At 38.9% G+C, this 16581-nt stretch overlaps 10 non-coding genes across 10 annotated transcripts; all 10 read left to right on the plus strand.

The window, feature by feature from the left end:
* The first annotated feature begins 227 nt into the window (after window positions 1–227).
* Window positions 228–299, plus strand: TRNAA-CGC (transfer RNA alanine (anticodon CGC)). Its single transcript has one exon. It is a non-coding gene; the product is annotated as a tRNA-Ala (tRNA).
* A 2738-nt stretch (window positions 300–3037) lies between these two features.
* Window positions 3038–3109, plus strand: TRNAA-CGC (transfer RNA alanine (anticodon CGC)). Its single transcript has one exon. It is a non-coding gene; the product is annotated as a tRNA-Ala (tRNA).
* Window positions 3110–4520: 1411 nt separating this feature from the next.
* On the plus strand, window positions 4521–4592 carry TRNAA-CGC (transfer RNA alanine (anticodon CGC)). Its single transcript has one exon. It is a non-coding gene; the product is annotated as a tRNA-Ala (tRNA).
* A 1409-nt stretch (window positions 4593–6001) lies between these two features.
* Window positions 6002–6073, plus strand: TRNAA-CGC (transfer RNA alanine (anticodon CGC)). The gene has a single exon. It is a non-coding gene; the product is annotated as a tRNA-Ala (tRNA).
* Window positions 6074–8663: 2590 nt separating this feature from the next.
* On the plus strand, window positions 8664–8735 carry TRNAA-CGC (transfer RNA alanine (anticodon CGC)). Its single transcript has one exon. It is a non-coding gene; the product is annotated as a tRNA-Ala (tRNA).
* A 1409-nt stretch (window positions 8736–10144) lies between these two features.
* On the plus strand, window positions 10145–10216 carry TRNAA-UGC (transfer RNA alanine (anticodon UGC)). The gene has a single exon. It is a non-coding gene; the product is annotated as a tRNA-Ala (tRNA).
* Window positions 10217–11625: 1409 nt separating this feature from the next.
* TRNAA-UGC (transfer RNA alanine (anticodon UGC)) lies at window positions 11626–11697 on the plus strand. Its single transcript has one exon. It is a non-coding gene; the product is annotated as a tRNA-Ala (tRNA).
* A 1409-nt stretch (window positions 11698–13106) lies between these two features.
* On the plus strand, window positions 13107–13178 carry TRNAA-UGC (transfer RNA alanine (anticodon UGC)). Its single transcript has one exon. It is a non-coding gene; the product is annotated as a tRNA-Ala (tRNA).
* A 1409-nt stretch (window positions 13179–14587) lies between these two features.
* Window positions 14588–14659, plus strand: TRNAA-UGC (transfer RNA alanine (anticodon UGC)). Its single transcript has one exon. It is a non-coding gene; the product is annotated as a tRNA-Ala (tRNA).
* Window positions 14660–16068: 1409 nt separating this feature from the next.
* On the plus strand, window positions 16069–16140 carry TRNAA-UGC (transfer RNA alanine (anticodon UGC)). The gene has a single exon. It is a non-coding gene; the product is annotated as a tRNA-Ala (tRNA).
* Window positions 16141–16581: the final 441 nt, after the last annotated feature.

Here is a 16581-nt window from a genome sequence, read left to right on the forward strand (position 1 = left end):
AAAATCAATCGCTGATAAGGAAGGCTCACAAACATCCAAAGTTTGAACTGCGTCTCTCCTGCAATCCTGATCACCTGCAGAAACCACAGTTTCTCTACTCACCATCAGAGTATAATGGTGCTCATTGTTCCATCCTCTTAGATTTAATTAAGACGACTGGTAAAGTAGTGGCACTGGAATAACATGTAAATATGCAATCACCCGAACTCCCTGCTCAAGAAACAAAAGGGGATGTAGCTCAGTGGTAGAGCGCATGCTTCGCATGTATGAGGCCCCGGGTTCAATCCCCGGCATCTCCAGCTTTTATGGTTACTTTCGCAACTGAAAGTTATGTCTCCGGGAGAGCCAAGGAAATCAAGCAAAATAACAGATGAATGGGAAAAAACTTGATTAATAAGGATTTTAAAACAATGATGGAATGGCTCAGTGTTGCACTGTAAAGGAAAGGCTGACAGAGACAATGGGTCATTTAAAAAAAAAAGAAACATTAACATGTCTGCACGCCACCCTTTACCTATTTTGAAAAACTTTCATGCAGATGCTTTGTGTTGTGACTTGTGAGATTTAGGCCCACAGTAGCATATTAACACTGGCAAAGATAGTAACATCACTTCAATGTCCATGAAAGCACTCTTCTGTAATGGGCAAAGTTATAATACAATCCATAAGAGAGGATGTATCTCAGTGTTTGAGCACATTCAGGAGGCCCCGAATTAGAAGCCTGATGACCTGCTTTTGGAAAAATAGTGAAGACATGCTGAACATAGAATTTCGTAAATCCTTGCACTTTCTATAAAATAGTTAACTGTCATCTTCTGAAATACAAGTTACCTTTTTTCCATTATTCCTAGGAGAGGGAAATTAAGAAGGCAAAATGATGTCCAGGTTGAGGTGAGAAGAATATATTATCTTAAAAAACAAGGAAATAGTCAGCAAACTAGTGAGCCAATTCATTGTGGAACTCTCTAAAGTATGGTTCCAAAGTCCTCAGGACCTGTATTTCACCAATTCTTCTTGTAGATGTTAGGATTATTGGAAAAGGCAATACACCAGTTAAGAGACTTGAGAGATTTATTGGAAAGGTTCAAATATAGGCACAAAAGAGCTCTAAGAAAGAATGTTAAAGCACAGGCGAGATTCTACAATGATTTGGGCGTATTCAACCGTTAGACTCACTAAATAATATGACAATTAAAGGATATAATGCCCAATAAAGAATGGATAAATTGCATGTTCAACGTTCAGGGCTCAGGTGATTTTCAAAACCCATCGAAAGGAACTCTTCCATATTATTAGCCAAAAAGTTTCCAACATGCACTTTGGATGCTACACACCAGGTTGCAAAAGTCTTCCATACCATTGAATATCTTTTAGAGCTGGATGACTTCCTAGCAGACTACAGGCTATCGGACAGTACTCTGCTGACCATCAACTGTGAAAATTTCCATGCCTTCCATTACAACTGCTAGGGTTTCTGATAAAAAAATCAATCGCTGATAAAGAAGGCTCACAAACATCCAAAGTTTGAATTGCGTCTCTACTGCAATCCTGATCACCTGCGGAAACCACAGTTTCTCTACTCACCATCAGAGTATAATGGTGCTCATCGTTCCATCCTCTTAGAATTAATTAAGACGACTGGTAAAGTAGTGGCACTGGAATAACATGTAAATATGCAATCACCCGAACTCCCTGCTCAAAAAACAAAAGGGGATGTAGCTCAGTGGTAGAGCGCATGCTTTGCATGTGTGAGGCCCTGGGTTCAATCCTCGGCATCTTTTATGGTTACTTTCGCAACTGAAAGTTATGTCTCCGGGAGAGCCAAGGAAATCAAGCAAAATAACAGATGTATGGGAAAAAACTTGATTGATAAGGATTTTAAAACAATGATGGAATGGCTCAGTGTTGCACTGTAAAGGAAAGGCTGACAGAGACAATGGGTCATTTTAAAAAAAAGAAACATTAACATGTCTGCACGCCACAGGTGATCCATAAGAGAGGATGTATCTCAGTGTTTGAGCACATTCAGGAGGCCCCCGAATTAGAAGCCTGATGACCTGCTTTTGGAAAAGAGGTGAAGACATGCTGAACATAGAATTTCGTAAATCCTTGCACTTTCTATAAAATGGTTAACTGTCATCTTCTGAAATACAAGTTACCTTTTTTCCATTATTCCTAGGAGAGGGAAATTAAGAAGGCAAAATGATGTCCAGGTTGAGGTGAGAAGAATATATTATCTTAAAAAACAAGTAAATAGTCAGCAAACTAGTGAGCCAATTCATTGTGGAACTCTGTAAAGTATGGTTCCAAAGTCCTCAGGACCTGTATTTCACCAATTCTTCTTGAAGATGTTAGGATTATTGGACAAGGCAATACACCAGTTAAGAGACTTGAGAGATTTACTGGAAAGTTTCAAATATAGGCACAAAAGAGCTCTAAGAAAGAATGTTAAAGCACAGGCGAGATTCTACAATGATTTGGGCGTATTCAACCGTTAGACTTACTAAATAATATGACAATTAAAGGATATAATGCCCAATAAAGAATGGATAAATTGCATGTTCAACGTTCAGGGCTCAGGTGATTTTCAAAACCCATCGAAAGGAACTCTTCCATATTATTAGCCAAAAAGTTTCCAACATGCACTTTGGATGCTACACACCAGGTTGCAAAAGTCTTCCATACCATTGAATATCTTTTAGAGCTGGATGACTTCCTAGCAGACTACAGGCTATCGGACAGTACTCTGCTGACCATCAACTGTGAAAATTTCCATGCCTTCCATTACAACTGCTAGGGTTTCTGATAAAAAAATCAATCGCTGATAAGGAAGGCTCACAAACATCCAAAGTTTCAACTGCGTCTCTCCTGCAATCCTGATCACCTGCAGAAACCACAGTTTCTCTACTCACCATCAGAGTATAATGGTGCTCATTGTTCCATCCTCTTAGATTTAATTAAGACGACTGGTAAAGTAGTGGCACTGGAATAACATGTAAATATGCAATCACCCGAACTCCCTGCTCAAAAAACCAAAGGGGATGTAGCTCAGTGGTAGAGCGCATGCTTCGCATGTATGAGGCCCCGGCTTCAATCCCCGGCATCTCCAGCTTTTATGGTTACTTTCCCAACTGAAAGTTATGTCTCCGGGAGAGCCAAGGAAATCAAGCAAAATTACAGATGAATGGGAAAAAAATTGATTAATAAGGATTTTAAAACAATGATGGAATGGCTCAGTGTTGCACTGTAAAGGAAAGGCTGACAGAGACAATGGGTCATTTTAAAAAAAAAAAAAAAATTAACATGTCTGCACGCCACCCTTTACCTATTTTGAAAAACTTTCATGCAGATGCTTTGTGTTGTTACTTGTGAGATTTAGGGCCACAGTAGCATATTAACACCGGCAAAGATAGTAACATCACTTCAATGTCCATGAAAGCACTCTTCTGTAATGGGCAAAGTTATAATACAATCCATAAGAGAGGATGTATCTCAGTGTTTGAGCACATTCAGGAGGCCCCGAATTAGAAGCCTGATGACCTGCTTTTGGAAAAGAGGTGAAGACATGCTGAACATAGAATTTCCTAAATCCTTGCACTTTCTATAAAATGGTTAACTGTCATCTTCTGAAATACAAGTTACCTTTTTTCCATTATTCCTAGGAGAGGGAAATTAAGAAGGCAAAATGATGTCCAGGTTGAGGTGAGAAGAATATACTATCTTAAAAAACAAGTGAATAGTCAGCAAACTAGTGAGCCAATTCATTGTGGAACTCTGTAAAGTATGGTTCCAAAGTCCTCAGGACCTGTATTTCACCAATTCTTCTTGTAGATGTTAGGATTATTGGAAAAGGCAATACACCAGTTAAGAGACTTGAGAGATTTATTGGAAAGGTTCAAACATAGGCACAAAAGAGCTCTAAGAAAGAATGTTAAAGCACAGGCGAGATTCTACAATGATTTGGGAGTATTCAACCGTTAGACTTACTAAATAATATGACAATTAAAGTATATAATGCCCAATAAAGAATGGATAAATTGCATGTTCAACGTTCAGGGCTCAGGAGTTTTTTAAAACCCATCGAAAGGAACTCTTCCATATTATTAGCCAAAAAGTTTCCAACATGCACTTTGGATACTACACACCAGGTTGCAAAAGTCTTCCATACCATTGAATATCTTTTAGAGCTGGATGACTTCCTAGCAGACTACAGGCTATCGGACAGTACTCTGCTGACCATCAACTGTGAAAATTTCCATGCCTTCCATTACAACTGCTAGGGTTTCTGATAAAAAAATCAATCGCTGATAAGGAAGGCTCACAAACATCCAAAGTTTGAATTGCGTCTCTACTGCAATCCTGATCACCTGCGGAAACCACAGTTTCTCTACTCACCATCAGAGTATAATGGTGCTCATTGTTCCATCCTCTTAGATTTAATTAAGACGACTGGTAAAGTAGTGGCACTGGAATAACATGTAAATATGCAATCATCCGAACTCCTGCTTCAAAAAACAAAAGGGGATGTAGCTCAGTGGTAGAGCGCATGCTTCGCATGTATGAGGCCCTGGGTTCAATCCCCGGCATCTCCAGCTTTTATGGTTACTTTCGCAACTGAAAGTTATGTCTCCGGGAGAGCCAAGGAAATCAAGCAAAATAACAGATGAATGGGAAAAAACTTGATTAATAAGGATTTTAAAACAATGATGGAATGGCTCAGTGTTGCACTGTAAAGGAAAGGCTGACAGAGACAATGGGTCATTTTAAAAAAAAGAAACATTAACATGTCTGCACGCCACCCTTTACCTATTTTGAAAAACTTTCATGCAGATGCTTTGTGTTGTGACTTGTGAGATTTAGGGCCACGGTAGCATATTAACACCGGCAAAGATAGTAACATCACTTCAATGTCCATGAAAGCACTCTTCTGTAATGGGCAAAGTTATAATACAATCCATAAGAGAGGATGTATCTCAGTGTTTGAGCACATTCAGGAGGCCCCGAATTAGAAGCCTGATGACCTGCTTTTGGAAAAGAGGTGAAGACATGCTGAACATAGAATTTCGTAAATCCTTGCACTTTCTATAAAATGGTTAACTGTCATCTTCTGAAATACAAGTTACCTTTTTTCCATTATTCCTAGGAGAGGGAAATTAAGAAGGCAAAATGATGTCCAGGTTGAGGTGAGAAGAATATACTATCTTAAAAAACAAGTAAATAGTCAGCAAACTAGTGAGCCAATTCATTGTGGAACTCTGTAAAGTATGGTTCCAAAGTCCTCAGGACCTGTATTTCACCAATTCTTCTTGAAGATGTTAGGATTATTGGACAAGGCAATACACCAGTTAAGAGACTTGAGAGATTTACTGGAAAGTTTCAAATATAGGCACAAAAGAGCTCTAAGAAAGAATGTTAAAGCACAGGCGAGATTCTACAATGATTTGGGCGTATTCAACCGTTAGACTCACTAAATAATATGACAATTAAAGGATATAATGCCCAATAAAGAATGGATAAATTGCATGTTCAACGTTCAGGGCTCAGGTGATTTTCAAAACCCATCGAAAGGAACTCTTCCATATTATTAGCCAAAAAGTTTCCAACATGCACTTTGGATGCTACACACCAGGTTGCAAAAGTCTTCCATACCATTGAATATCTTTTAGAGCTGGATGACTTCCTAGCAGACTACAGGCTATCGGACAGTACTCTGCTGACCATCAACTGTGAAAATTTCCATGCCTTCCATTACAACTGCTATGGTTTCTGATAAAAAAATCAATCGCTGATAAGGAAGGCTCACAAACATCCAAAGTTTGAACTGCGTCTCTCCTGCAATCCTGATCACCTGCAGAAACCACAGTTTCTCTACTCACCATCAGAGTATAATGGTGCTCATTGTTCCATCCTCTTAGATTTAATTAAGATGACTGGTAAAGTAGTGGCACTGGAATAACATGTAAATATGCAATCACCCGAACTCCCTGCTCAAAAAACAAAAGGGGATGTAGCTCAGTGGTAGAGCGCATGCTTCGCATGTATGAGGCCCCGGGTTCAATCCCCGGCATCTCCAGCTTTTATGGTTACTTTCGCAACTGAAAGTTATGTCTCCGGGAGAGCCAAGGAAATCAAGCAAAATAACAGATGAATGGGAAAAAACTTGATTAATAAGGATTTTAAAACAATGATGGAATGGCTCAGTGTTGCACTGTAAAGGAAAGGCTGACAGAGACAATGGGTCATTTTAAAAAAAAGAAACATTAACATGTCTGCACGCCACAGGTGATCCATAAGAGAGGATGTATCTCAGTGTTTGAGCACATTCAGGAGGCCCCGAATTAGAAGCCTGATGACCTGCTTTTAGAAAAGAGGTGAAGACATGCTGAACATAGAATTTCGTAAATCCTTGCACTTTCTATAAGATGGTTAACTGTCATCTTCTGAAATACAAGTTACCTTTTTTCCATTATTCCTAGGAGAGGGAAATTAAGAAGGCAAAATGATGTCCAGGTTGAGGTGAGAAGAATATACTATCTTAAAAAACAAGGAAATAGTCAGCAAACTAGTGAGCCAATTCATTGTGGAACTCTGTAAAGTATGGTTCCAAAGTCCTCAGGACCTGTATTTCACCAATTCTTCTTGTAGATGTTAGGATTATTGGAAAAGGCAATACACCAGTTAAGAGACTTGAGAGATTTATTGGAAAGGTTCAAATATAGGCACAAAAGAGCTCTAAGAAAGAATGTTAAAGCACAGGCGAGATTCTACAATGATTTGGGCGTATTCAACCGTTAGACTCACTAAATAATATGACAATTAAAGGATATAATGCCCAATAAAGAATGGATAAATTGCATGTTCAACGTTCAGGGCTCAGGTGATTTTCAAAACCCATCGAAAGGAACTCTTCCATATTATTAGCCAAAAAGTTTCCAACATGCACTTTGGATGCTACACACCAGGTTGCAAAAGTCTTCCATACCATTGAATATCTTTTAGAGCTGGATGACTTCCTAGCAGACTACAGGCTATCGGACAGTACTCTGCTGACCATCAACTGTGAAAATTTCCATGCCTTCCATTACAACTGCTAGGGTTTCTGATAAAAAAATCAATCGCTGATAAAGAAGGCTCACAAACATCCAAAGTTTGAATTGCGTCTCTACTGCAATCCTGATCACCTGCGGAAACCACAGTTTCTCTACTCACCATCAGAGTATAATGGTGCTCATCGTTCCATCCTCTTAGATTTAATTAAGACGACTGGTAAAGTAGTGGCACTGGAATAACATGTAAATATGCAATCACCCGAACTCCCTGGTCAAAAAACAAAAGGGGATGTAGCTCAGTGGTAGAGTGCATGCTTTGCATGTGTGAGGCCCTGGGTTCAATCCTCGGCATCTTTTATGGTTACTTTCGCAACTGAAAGTTATGTCTCCGGGAGAGCCAAGGAAATCAAGCAAAATAACAGATGTATGGGAAAAAACTTGATTGATAAGGATTTTAAAACAATGATGGAATGGATCAGTGTTGCACTGTAAAGGAAAGGCTGACAGAGACAATGGGTCATTTTAAAAAAAAGAAACATTAACATGTCTGCACGCCACAGGTGATCCATAAGAGAGGATGTATCTCAGTGTTTGAGCACATTCAGGAGGCCCCCGAATTAGAAGCCTGATGACCTGCTTTTGGAAAAGAGGTGAAGACATGCTGAACATAGAATTTCGTAAATCCTTGCACTTTCTATAAAATGGTTAACTGTCATCTTCTGAAATACAAGTTACCTTTTTTCCATTATTCCTAGGAGAGGGAAATTAAGAAGGCAAAATGATGTCAAGGTTGAGGTGAGAAGAATATATTATCTTAAAAAACAAGTAAATAGTCAGCAAACTAGTGAGCCAATTCATTGTGGAACTCTGTAAAGTATGGTTCCAAAGTCCTCAGGACCTGTATTTCACCAATTCTTCTTGAAGATGTTAGGATTATTGGACAAGGCAATACACCAGTTAAGAGACTTGAGAGATTTACTGGAAAGTTTCAAATATAGGCACAAAAGAGCTCTAAGAAAGAATGTTAAAGCACAGGCGAGATTCTACAATGATTTGGGCGTATTCAACCGTTAGACTTACTAAATAATATGACAATTAAAGGATATAATGCCCAATAAAGAATGGATAAATTGCATGTTCAACGTTCAGGGCTCAGGTGATTTTCAAAACCCATCGAAAGGAACTCTTCCATATTATTAGCCAAAAAGTTTCCAACATGCACTTTGGATGCTACACACCAGGTTGCAAAAGTCTTCCATACCATTGAATATCTTTTAGAGCTGGATGACTTCCTAGCAGACTACAGGCTATCGGACAGTACTCTGCTGACCATCAACTGTGAAAATTTCCATGCCTTCCATTACAACTGCTAGGGTTTCTGATAAAAAAAATCAATCGCTGATAAGGAAGGCTCACAAACATCCAAAGTTTGAACTGCGTCTCTCCTGCAATCCTGATCACCTGCAGAAACCACAGTTTCTCTACTCACCATCAGAGTATAATGGTGCTCATTTTTCCATCCTCTTAGATTTAATTAAGACGACTGGTAAAGTAGTGGCACTGGAATAACATGTAAATATGCAATCACCCGAACTCCCTGCTCAAAAAACAAAAGGGGATGTAGCTCAGTGGTAGAGCGCATGCTTCGCATGTATGAGGCCCCGGGTTCAATCCCCGGCATCTCCAGCTTTTATGGTTACTTTCGCAACTGAAAGTTATGTCTCCGGGAGAGCCAAGGAAATCAAGCAAAATAACAGATGAATGGGAAAAAACTTGATTAATAAGGATTTTAAAACAATGATGGAATGGCTCAGTGTTGCACTGTAAAGGAAAGGCTGACAGAGACAATGGGTCATTTTAAAAAAAAGAAACATTAACATGTCTGCACGCCACCCTTTACCTATTTTGAAAAACTTTCATGCAGATGCTTTGTGTTGTGACTTGTGAGATTTAGGGCCACAGTAGCATATAAACACTGGCAAAGATAGTAACATCACTTCAATGTCCATGAAAGCACTCTTCTGTAATGGGCAAAGTTATAATACAATCCATAAGAGAGGATGTATCTCAGTGTTTGAGCACATTCAGAAGGCCCCGAATTAGAAGCCTGATGACCTGCTTTTAGAAAAGAGGTGAAGACATGCTGAACATAGAATTTCGTAAATCCTTGCACTTTCTATAAGATGGTTAACTGTCATCTTCTGAAATACAAGTTACCTTTTTTCCATTATTCCTAGGAGAGGGAAATTAAGAAGGCAAAATGATGTCCAGGTTGAGGTGAGAAGAATATATTATCTTAAAAAACAAGGAAATAGTCAGCAAACTAGTGAGCCAATTCATTGTGGAACTCTGTAAAGTATGGTTCCAAAGTCCTCAGGACCTGTATTTCACCAATTCTTCTTGTAGATGTTAGGATTATTGGAAAAGGCAATACACCAGTTAAGAGACTTGAGAGATTTATTGGAAAGGTTCAAATATAGGCACAAAAGAGCTCTAAGAAAGAATGTTAAAGCACAGGCGAGATTCTACAATGATTTGGGCGTATTCAACCGTTAGACTCACTAAATAATATGACAATTAAAGGATATAATGCCCAATAATGAATGGATAAATTGCATGTTCAACGTTAAGGGCTCAGGTGATTTTCAAAACCCATCGAAAGGAACTCTTCCATATTATTAGCCAAAAAGTTTCCAACATGCACTTTGGATGCTACACACCAGGTTGCAAAAGTCTTCCATACCATTGAATATCTTTTAGAGCTGGATGACTTCCTAGCAGACTACAGGCTATCGGACAGTACTCTGCTGACCATCAACTGTGAAAATTTCCATGCCTTCCATTACAACTGCTAGGGTTTCTGATAAAAAAATCAATCGCTGATAAGGAAGGCTCACAAACATCCAAAGTTTGAATTGCGTCTCTAATGCAATCCTGATCACCTGCGGAAACCACAGTTTCTCTACTCACCATCAGAGTATAATGGTGCTCATCGTTCCATCCTCTTAGATTTAATTAAGACGACTGGTAAAGTAGTGGCACTGGAATAACATGTAAATATGCAATCACCCAAACTCCCTGCTTAAAAAACAAAAGGGGATGTAGCTCAGTGGTAGAGCGCATGCTTTGCATGTATGAGGCCCCGGGTTCAATCCCCGGCATCTCCAGCTTTTATGGTTACTTTCGCAACTGAAAGTTATGTCTCCGGGAGAGCCAAGGAAATCAAGCAAAATAACAGATGAATGGGAAAAAACTTGATTAATAAGGATTTTAAAACAATGATGGAATGGCTCAGTGTTGCACTGTAAAGGAAAGGCTGACAGAGACAATGGGTCATTTTAAAAAAAAGAAACATTAACATGTCTGCACGCCACCCTTTACCTATTTTGAAAAACTTTCATGCAGATGCTTTGTGTTGTGACTTGTGAGATTTAGGGCCACAGTAGCATATAAACACTGGCAAAGATAGTAACATCACTTCAATGTCCATGAAAGCACTCTTCTGTAATGGGCAAAGTTATAATACAATCTATAAGAGAGGATGTATCTCAGTGTTTGAGCACATTCAGAAGGCCCCGAATTAGAAGCCTGATGACCTGCTTTTAGAAAAGAGGTGAAGACATGCTGAACATAGAATTTCGTAAATCCTTGCACTTTCTATAAGATGGTTAACTGTCATCTTCTGAAATACAAGTTACCTTTTTTCCATTATTCCTAGGAGAGGGAAATTAAGAAGGCAAAATGATGTCCAGGTTGAGGTGAGAAGAATATATTATCTTAAAAAACAAGGAAATAGTCAGCAAACTAGTGAGCCAATTCATTGTGGAACTCTGTAAAGTATGGTTCCAAAGTCCTCAGGACCTGTATTTCACCAATTCTTCTTGTAGATGTTAGGATTATTGGAAAAGGCAATACACCAGTTAAGAGACTTGAGAGATTTATTGGAAAGGTTCAAATATAGGCACAAAAGAGCTCTAAGAAAGAATGTTAAAGCACAGGCGAGATTCTACAATGATTTGGGCGTATTCAACCGTTAGACTCACTAAATAATATGACAATTAAAGGATATAATGCCCAATAAAGAATGGATAAATTGTATGTTCAACGTTCAGGGCTCAGGTGATTTTCAAAACCCGTCGAAAGGAACTCTTCCATATTATTAGCCAAAAAGTTTCCAACATGCACTTTGGATGCTACACACCAGGTTGCAAAACTCTTCCATACCATTGAATATCTTTTAGAGCTGGATGACTTCCTAGCAGACTACAGGCTATCGGACAGTACTCTGCTGACCATCAACTGTGAAAATTTCCATGCCTTCCATTACAACTGCTAGGGTTTCTGATAAAAAAATCAATCGCTGATAAGGAAGGCTCACAAACATCCAAAGTTTGAATTGCGTCTCTAATGCAATCCTGATCACCTGCGGAAACCACAGTTTCTCTACTCACCATCAGAGTATAATGGTGCTCATCGTTCCATCCTCTTAGATTTAATTAAGACGACTGGTAAAGTAGTGGCACTGGAATAACATGTAAATATGCAATCACCCAAACTCCCTGCTTAAAAAACAAAAGGGGATGTAGCTCAGTGGTAGAGCGCATGCTTTGCATGTATGAGGCCCCGGGTTCAATCCCCGGCATCTCCAGCTTTTATGGTTACTTTCGCAACTGAAAGTTATGTCTCCGGGAGAGCCAAGGAAATCAAGCAAAATAACAGATGAATGGGAAAAAACTTGATTAATAAGGATTTTAAAACAATGATGGAATGGCTCAGTGTTGCACTGTAAAGGAAAGGCTGACAGAGACAATGGGTCATTTTAAAAAAAAGAAACATTAACATGTCTGCACGCCACCCTTTACCTATTTTGAAAAACTTTCATGCAGATGCTTTGTGTTGTGACTTGTGAGATTTAGGGCCACAGTAGCATATAAACACTGGCAAAGATAGTAACATCACTTCAATGTCCATGAAAGCACTCTTCTGTAATGGGCAAAGTTATAATACAATCCATAAGAGAGGATGTATCTCAGTGTTTGAGCACATTCAGAAGGCCCCGAATTAGAAGCCTGATGACCTGCTTTTAGAAAAGAGGTGAAGACATGCTGAACATAGAATTTCGTAAATCCTTGCACTTTCTATAAGATGGTTAACTGTCATCTTCTGAAATACAAGTTACCTTTTTTCCATTATTCCTAGGAGAGGGAAATTAAGAAGGCAAAATGATGTCCAGGTTGAGGTGAGAAGAATATATTATCTTAAAAAACAAGGAAATAGTCAGCAAACTAGTGAGCCAATTCATTGTGGAACTCTGTAAAGTATGGTTCCAAAGTCCTCAGGACCTGTATTTCACCAATTCTTCTTGTAGATGTTAGGATTATTGGAAAAGGCAATACACCAGTTAAGAGACTTGAGAGATTTATTGGAAAGGTTCAAATATAGGCACAAAAGAGCTCTAAGAAAGAATGTTAAAGCACAGGCGAGATTCTACAATGATTTGGGCGTATTCAACCGTTAGACTCACTAAATAATATGACAATTAAAGGATATAATGCCCAATAAAGAATGGATAAATTGCATGTTCAACGTTAAGGGCTCAGGTGATTTTCAAAACCCATCGAAAGGAACTCTTCCATATTATTAGCCAAAAAGTTTCCAACATGCACTTTGGATGCTACACACCAGGTTGCAAAAGTCTTCCATACCATTGAATATCTTTTAGAGCTGGATGACTTCCTAGCAGACTACAGGCTATCGGACAGTACTCTGCTGACCATCAACTGTGAAAATTTCCATGCCTTCCATTACAACTGCTAGGGTTTCTGATAAAAAAATCAATCGCTGATAAGGAAGGCTCACAAACATCCAAAGTTTGAATTGCGTCTCTAATGCAATCCTGATCACCTGCGGAAACCACAGTTTCTCTACTCACCATCAGAGTATAATGGTGCTCATCGTTCCATCCTCTTAGATTTAATTAAGACGACTGGTAAAGTAGTGGCACTGGAATAACATGTAAATATGCAATCACCCAAACTCCCTGCTTAAAAAACAAAAGGGGATGTAGCTCAGTGGTAGAGCGCATGCTTTGCATGTATGAGGCCCCGGGTTCAATCCCCGGCATCTCCAGCTTTTATGGTTACTTTCGCAACTGAAAGTTATGTCTCCGGGAGAGCCAAGGAAATCAAGCAAAATAACAGATGAATGGGAAAAAACTTGATTAATAAGGATTTTAAAACAATGATGGAATGGCTCAGTGTTGCACTGTAAAGGAAAGGCTGACAGAGACAATGGGTCATTTTAAAAAAAAGAAACATTAACATGTCTGCACGCCACCCTTTACCTATTTTGAAAAACTTTCATGCAGATGCTTTGTGTTGTGACTTGTGAGATTTAGGGCCACAGTAGCATATAAACACTGGCAAAGATAGTAACATCACTTCAATGTCCATGAAAGCACTCTTCTGTAATGGGCAAAGTTATAATACAATCTATAAGAGAGGATGTATCTCAGTGTTTGAGCACATTCAGAAGGCCCCGAATTAGAAGCCTGATGACCTGCTTTTAGAAAAGAGGTGAAGACATGCTGAACATAGAATTTCGTAAATCCTTGCACTTTCTATAAGATGGTTAACTGTCATCTTCTGAAATACAAGTTACCTTTTTTCCATTATTCCTAGGAGAGGGAAATTAAGAAGGCAAAATGATGTCCAGGTTGAGGTGAGAAGAATATATTATCTTAAAAAACAAGGAAATAGTCAGCAAACTAGTGAGCCAATTCATTGTGGAACTCTGTAAAGTATGGTTCCAAAGTCCTCAGGACCTGTATTTCACCAATTCTTCTTGTAGATGTTAGGATTATTGGAAAAGGCAATACACCAGTTAAGAGACTTGAGAGATTTATTGGAAAGGTTCAAATATAGGCACAAAAGAGCTCTAAGAAAGAATGTTAAAGCACAGGCGAGATTCTACAATGATTTGGGCGTATTCAACCGTTAGACTCACTAAATAATATGACAATTAAAGGATATAATGCCCAATAAAGAATGGATAAATTGTATGTTCAACGTTCAGGGCTCAGGTGATTTTCAAAACCCGTCGAAAGGAACTCTTCCATATTATTAGCCAAAAAGTTTCCAACATGCACTTTGGATGCTACACACCAGGTTGCAAAACTCTTCCATACCATTGAATATCTTTTAGAGCTGGATGACTTCCTAGCAGACTACAGGCTATCGGACAGTACTCTGCTGACCATCAACTGTGAAAATTTCCATGCCTTCCATTACAACTGCTAGGGTTTCTGATAAAAAAATCAATCGCTGATAAGGAAGGCTCACAAACATCCAAAGTTTGAATTGCGTCTCTAATGCAATCCTGATCACCTGCGGAAACCACAGTTTCTCTACTCACCATCAGAGTATAATGGTGCTCATCGTTCCATCCTCTTAGATTTAATTAAGACGACTGGTAAAGTAGTGGCACTGGAATAACATGTAAATATGCAATCACCCAAACTCCCTGCTTAAAAAACAAAAGGGGATGTAGCTCAGTGGTAGAGCGCATGCTTTGCATGTATGAGGCCCCGGGTTCAATCCCCGGCATCTCCAGCTTTTATGGTTACTTTCGCAACTGAAAGTTATGTCTCCGGGAGAGCCAAGGAAATCAAGCAAAATAACAGATGAATGGGAAAAAACTTGATTAATAAGGATTTTAAAACAATGATGGAATGGCTCAGTGTTGCACTGTAAAGGAAAGGCTGACAGAGACAATGGGTCATTTTAAAAAAAAGAAACATTAACATGTCTGCACGCCACCCTTTACCTATTTTGAAAAACTTTCATGCAGATGCTTTGTGTTGTGACTTGTGAGATTTAGGGCCACAGTAGCATATAAACACTGGCAAAGATAGTAACATCACTTCAATGTCCATGAAAGCACTCTTCTGTAATGGGCAAAGTTATAATACAATCCATAAGAGAGGATGTATCTCAGTGTTTGAGCACATTCAGAAGGCCCCGAATTAGAAGCCTGATGACCTGCTTTTAGAAAAGAGGTGAAGACATGCTGAACATAGAATTTCGTAAATCCTTGCACTTTCTATAAAATGGTTAACTGTCATCTTCTGAAATACAAGTTACCTTTTTTCCATTATTCCTAGGAGAGGGAAATTAAGAAGGCAAAATGATGTCCAGGTTGAGGTGAGAAGAATATATTATCTTAAAAAACAAGGAAATAGTCAGCAAACTAGTGAGCCAATTCATTGTGGAACTCTGTAAAGTATGGTTCCAAAGTCCTCAGGACCTGTATTTCACCAATTCTTCTTGTAGATGTTAGGATTATTGGAAAAGGCAATACACCAGTTAAGAGACTTGAGAGATTTATTGGAAAGGTTCAAATATAGGCACAAAAGAGCTCTAAGAAAGAATGTTAAAGCACAGGCGAGATTCTACAATGATTTGGGCGTATTCAACCGTTAGACTCACTAAATAATATGACAATTAAAGGATATAATGCCCAATAAAGAATGGATAAATTGCATGTTCAACGTTAAGGGCTCAGGTGATTTTCAAAACCCATCGAAAGGAACTCTTCCATATTATTAGCCAAAAAGTTTCCAACATGCACTTTGGATGCTACACACCAGGTTGCAAAAGTCTTCCATACCATTGAATATCTTTTAGAGCTGGATGACTTCCTAGCAGACTACAGGCTATCGGACAGTACTCTGCTGACCATCAACTGTGAAAATTTCCATGCCTTCCATTACAACTGCTAGGGTTTCTGATAAAAAAATCAATCGCTGATAAGGAAGGCTCACAAACATCCAAAGTTTGAATTGCGTCTCTAATGCAATCCTGATCACCTGCGGAAACCACAGTTTCTCTACTCACCATCAGAGTATAATGGTGCTCATCGTTCCATCCTCTTAGATTTAATTAAGACGACTGGTAAAGTAGTGGCACTGGAATAACATGTAAATATGCAATCACCCAAACTCCCTGCTTAAAAAACAAAAGGGGATGTAGCTCAGTGGTAGAGCGCATGCTTTGCATGTATGAGGCCCCGGGTTCAATCACCGGCATCTCCAGCTTTTATGGTTACTTTCGCAACTGAAAGTTATGTCTCCGGGAGAGCCAAGGAAATCAAGCAAAATAACAGATGAATGGGAAAAAACTTGATTAATAAGGATTTTAAAACAATGATGGAATGGCTCAGTGTTGCACTGTAAAGGAAAGGCTGACAGAGACAATGGGTCATTTTAAAAAAAAGAAACATTAACATGTCTGCACGCCACCCTTTACCTATTTTGAAAAACTTTCATGCAGATGCTTTGTGTTGTGACTTGTGAGATTTAGGGCCACAGTAGCATATAAACACTGGCAAAGATAGTAACATCACTTCAATGTCCATGAAAGCACTCTTCTGTAATGGGCAAAGTTATAATACAATCCATAAGAGAGGATGTATCTCAGTGTTTGAGCACATTCAGAAGGCCCCGAATTAGAAGCCTGATGACCTGCTTTTAGAA

The sequence above is a fragment of the Mixophyes fleayi genome, chromosome 3 (assembly GCF_038048845.1).
Source record: "Mixophyes fleayi isolate aMixFle1 chromosome 3, aMixFle1.hap1, whole genome shotgun sequence".
NCBI lineage: Eukaryota > Metazoa > Chordata > Amphibia > Anura > Limnodynastidae > Mixophyes > Mixophyes fleayi.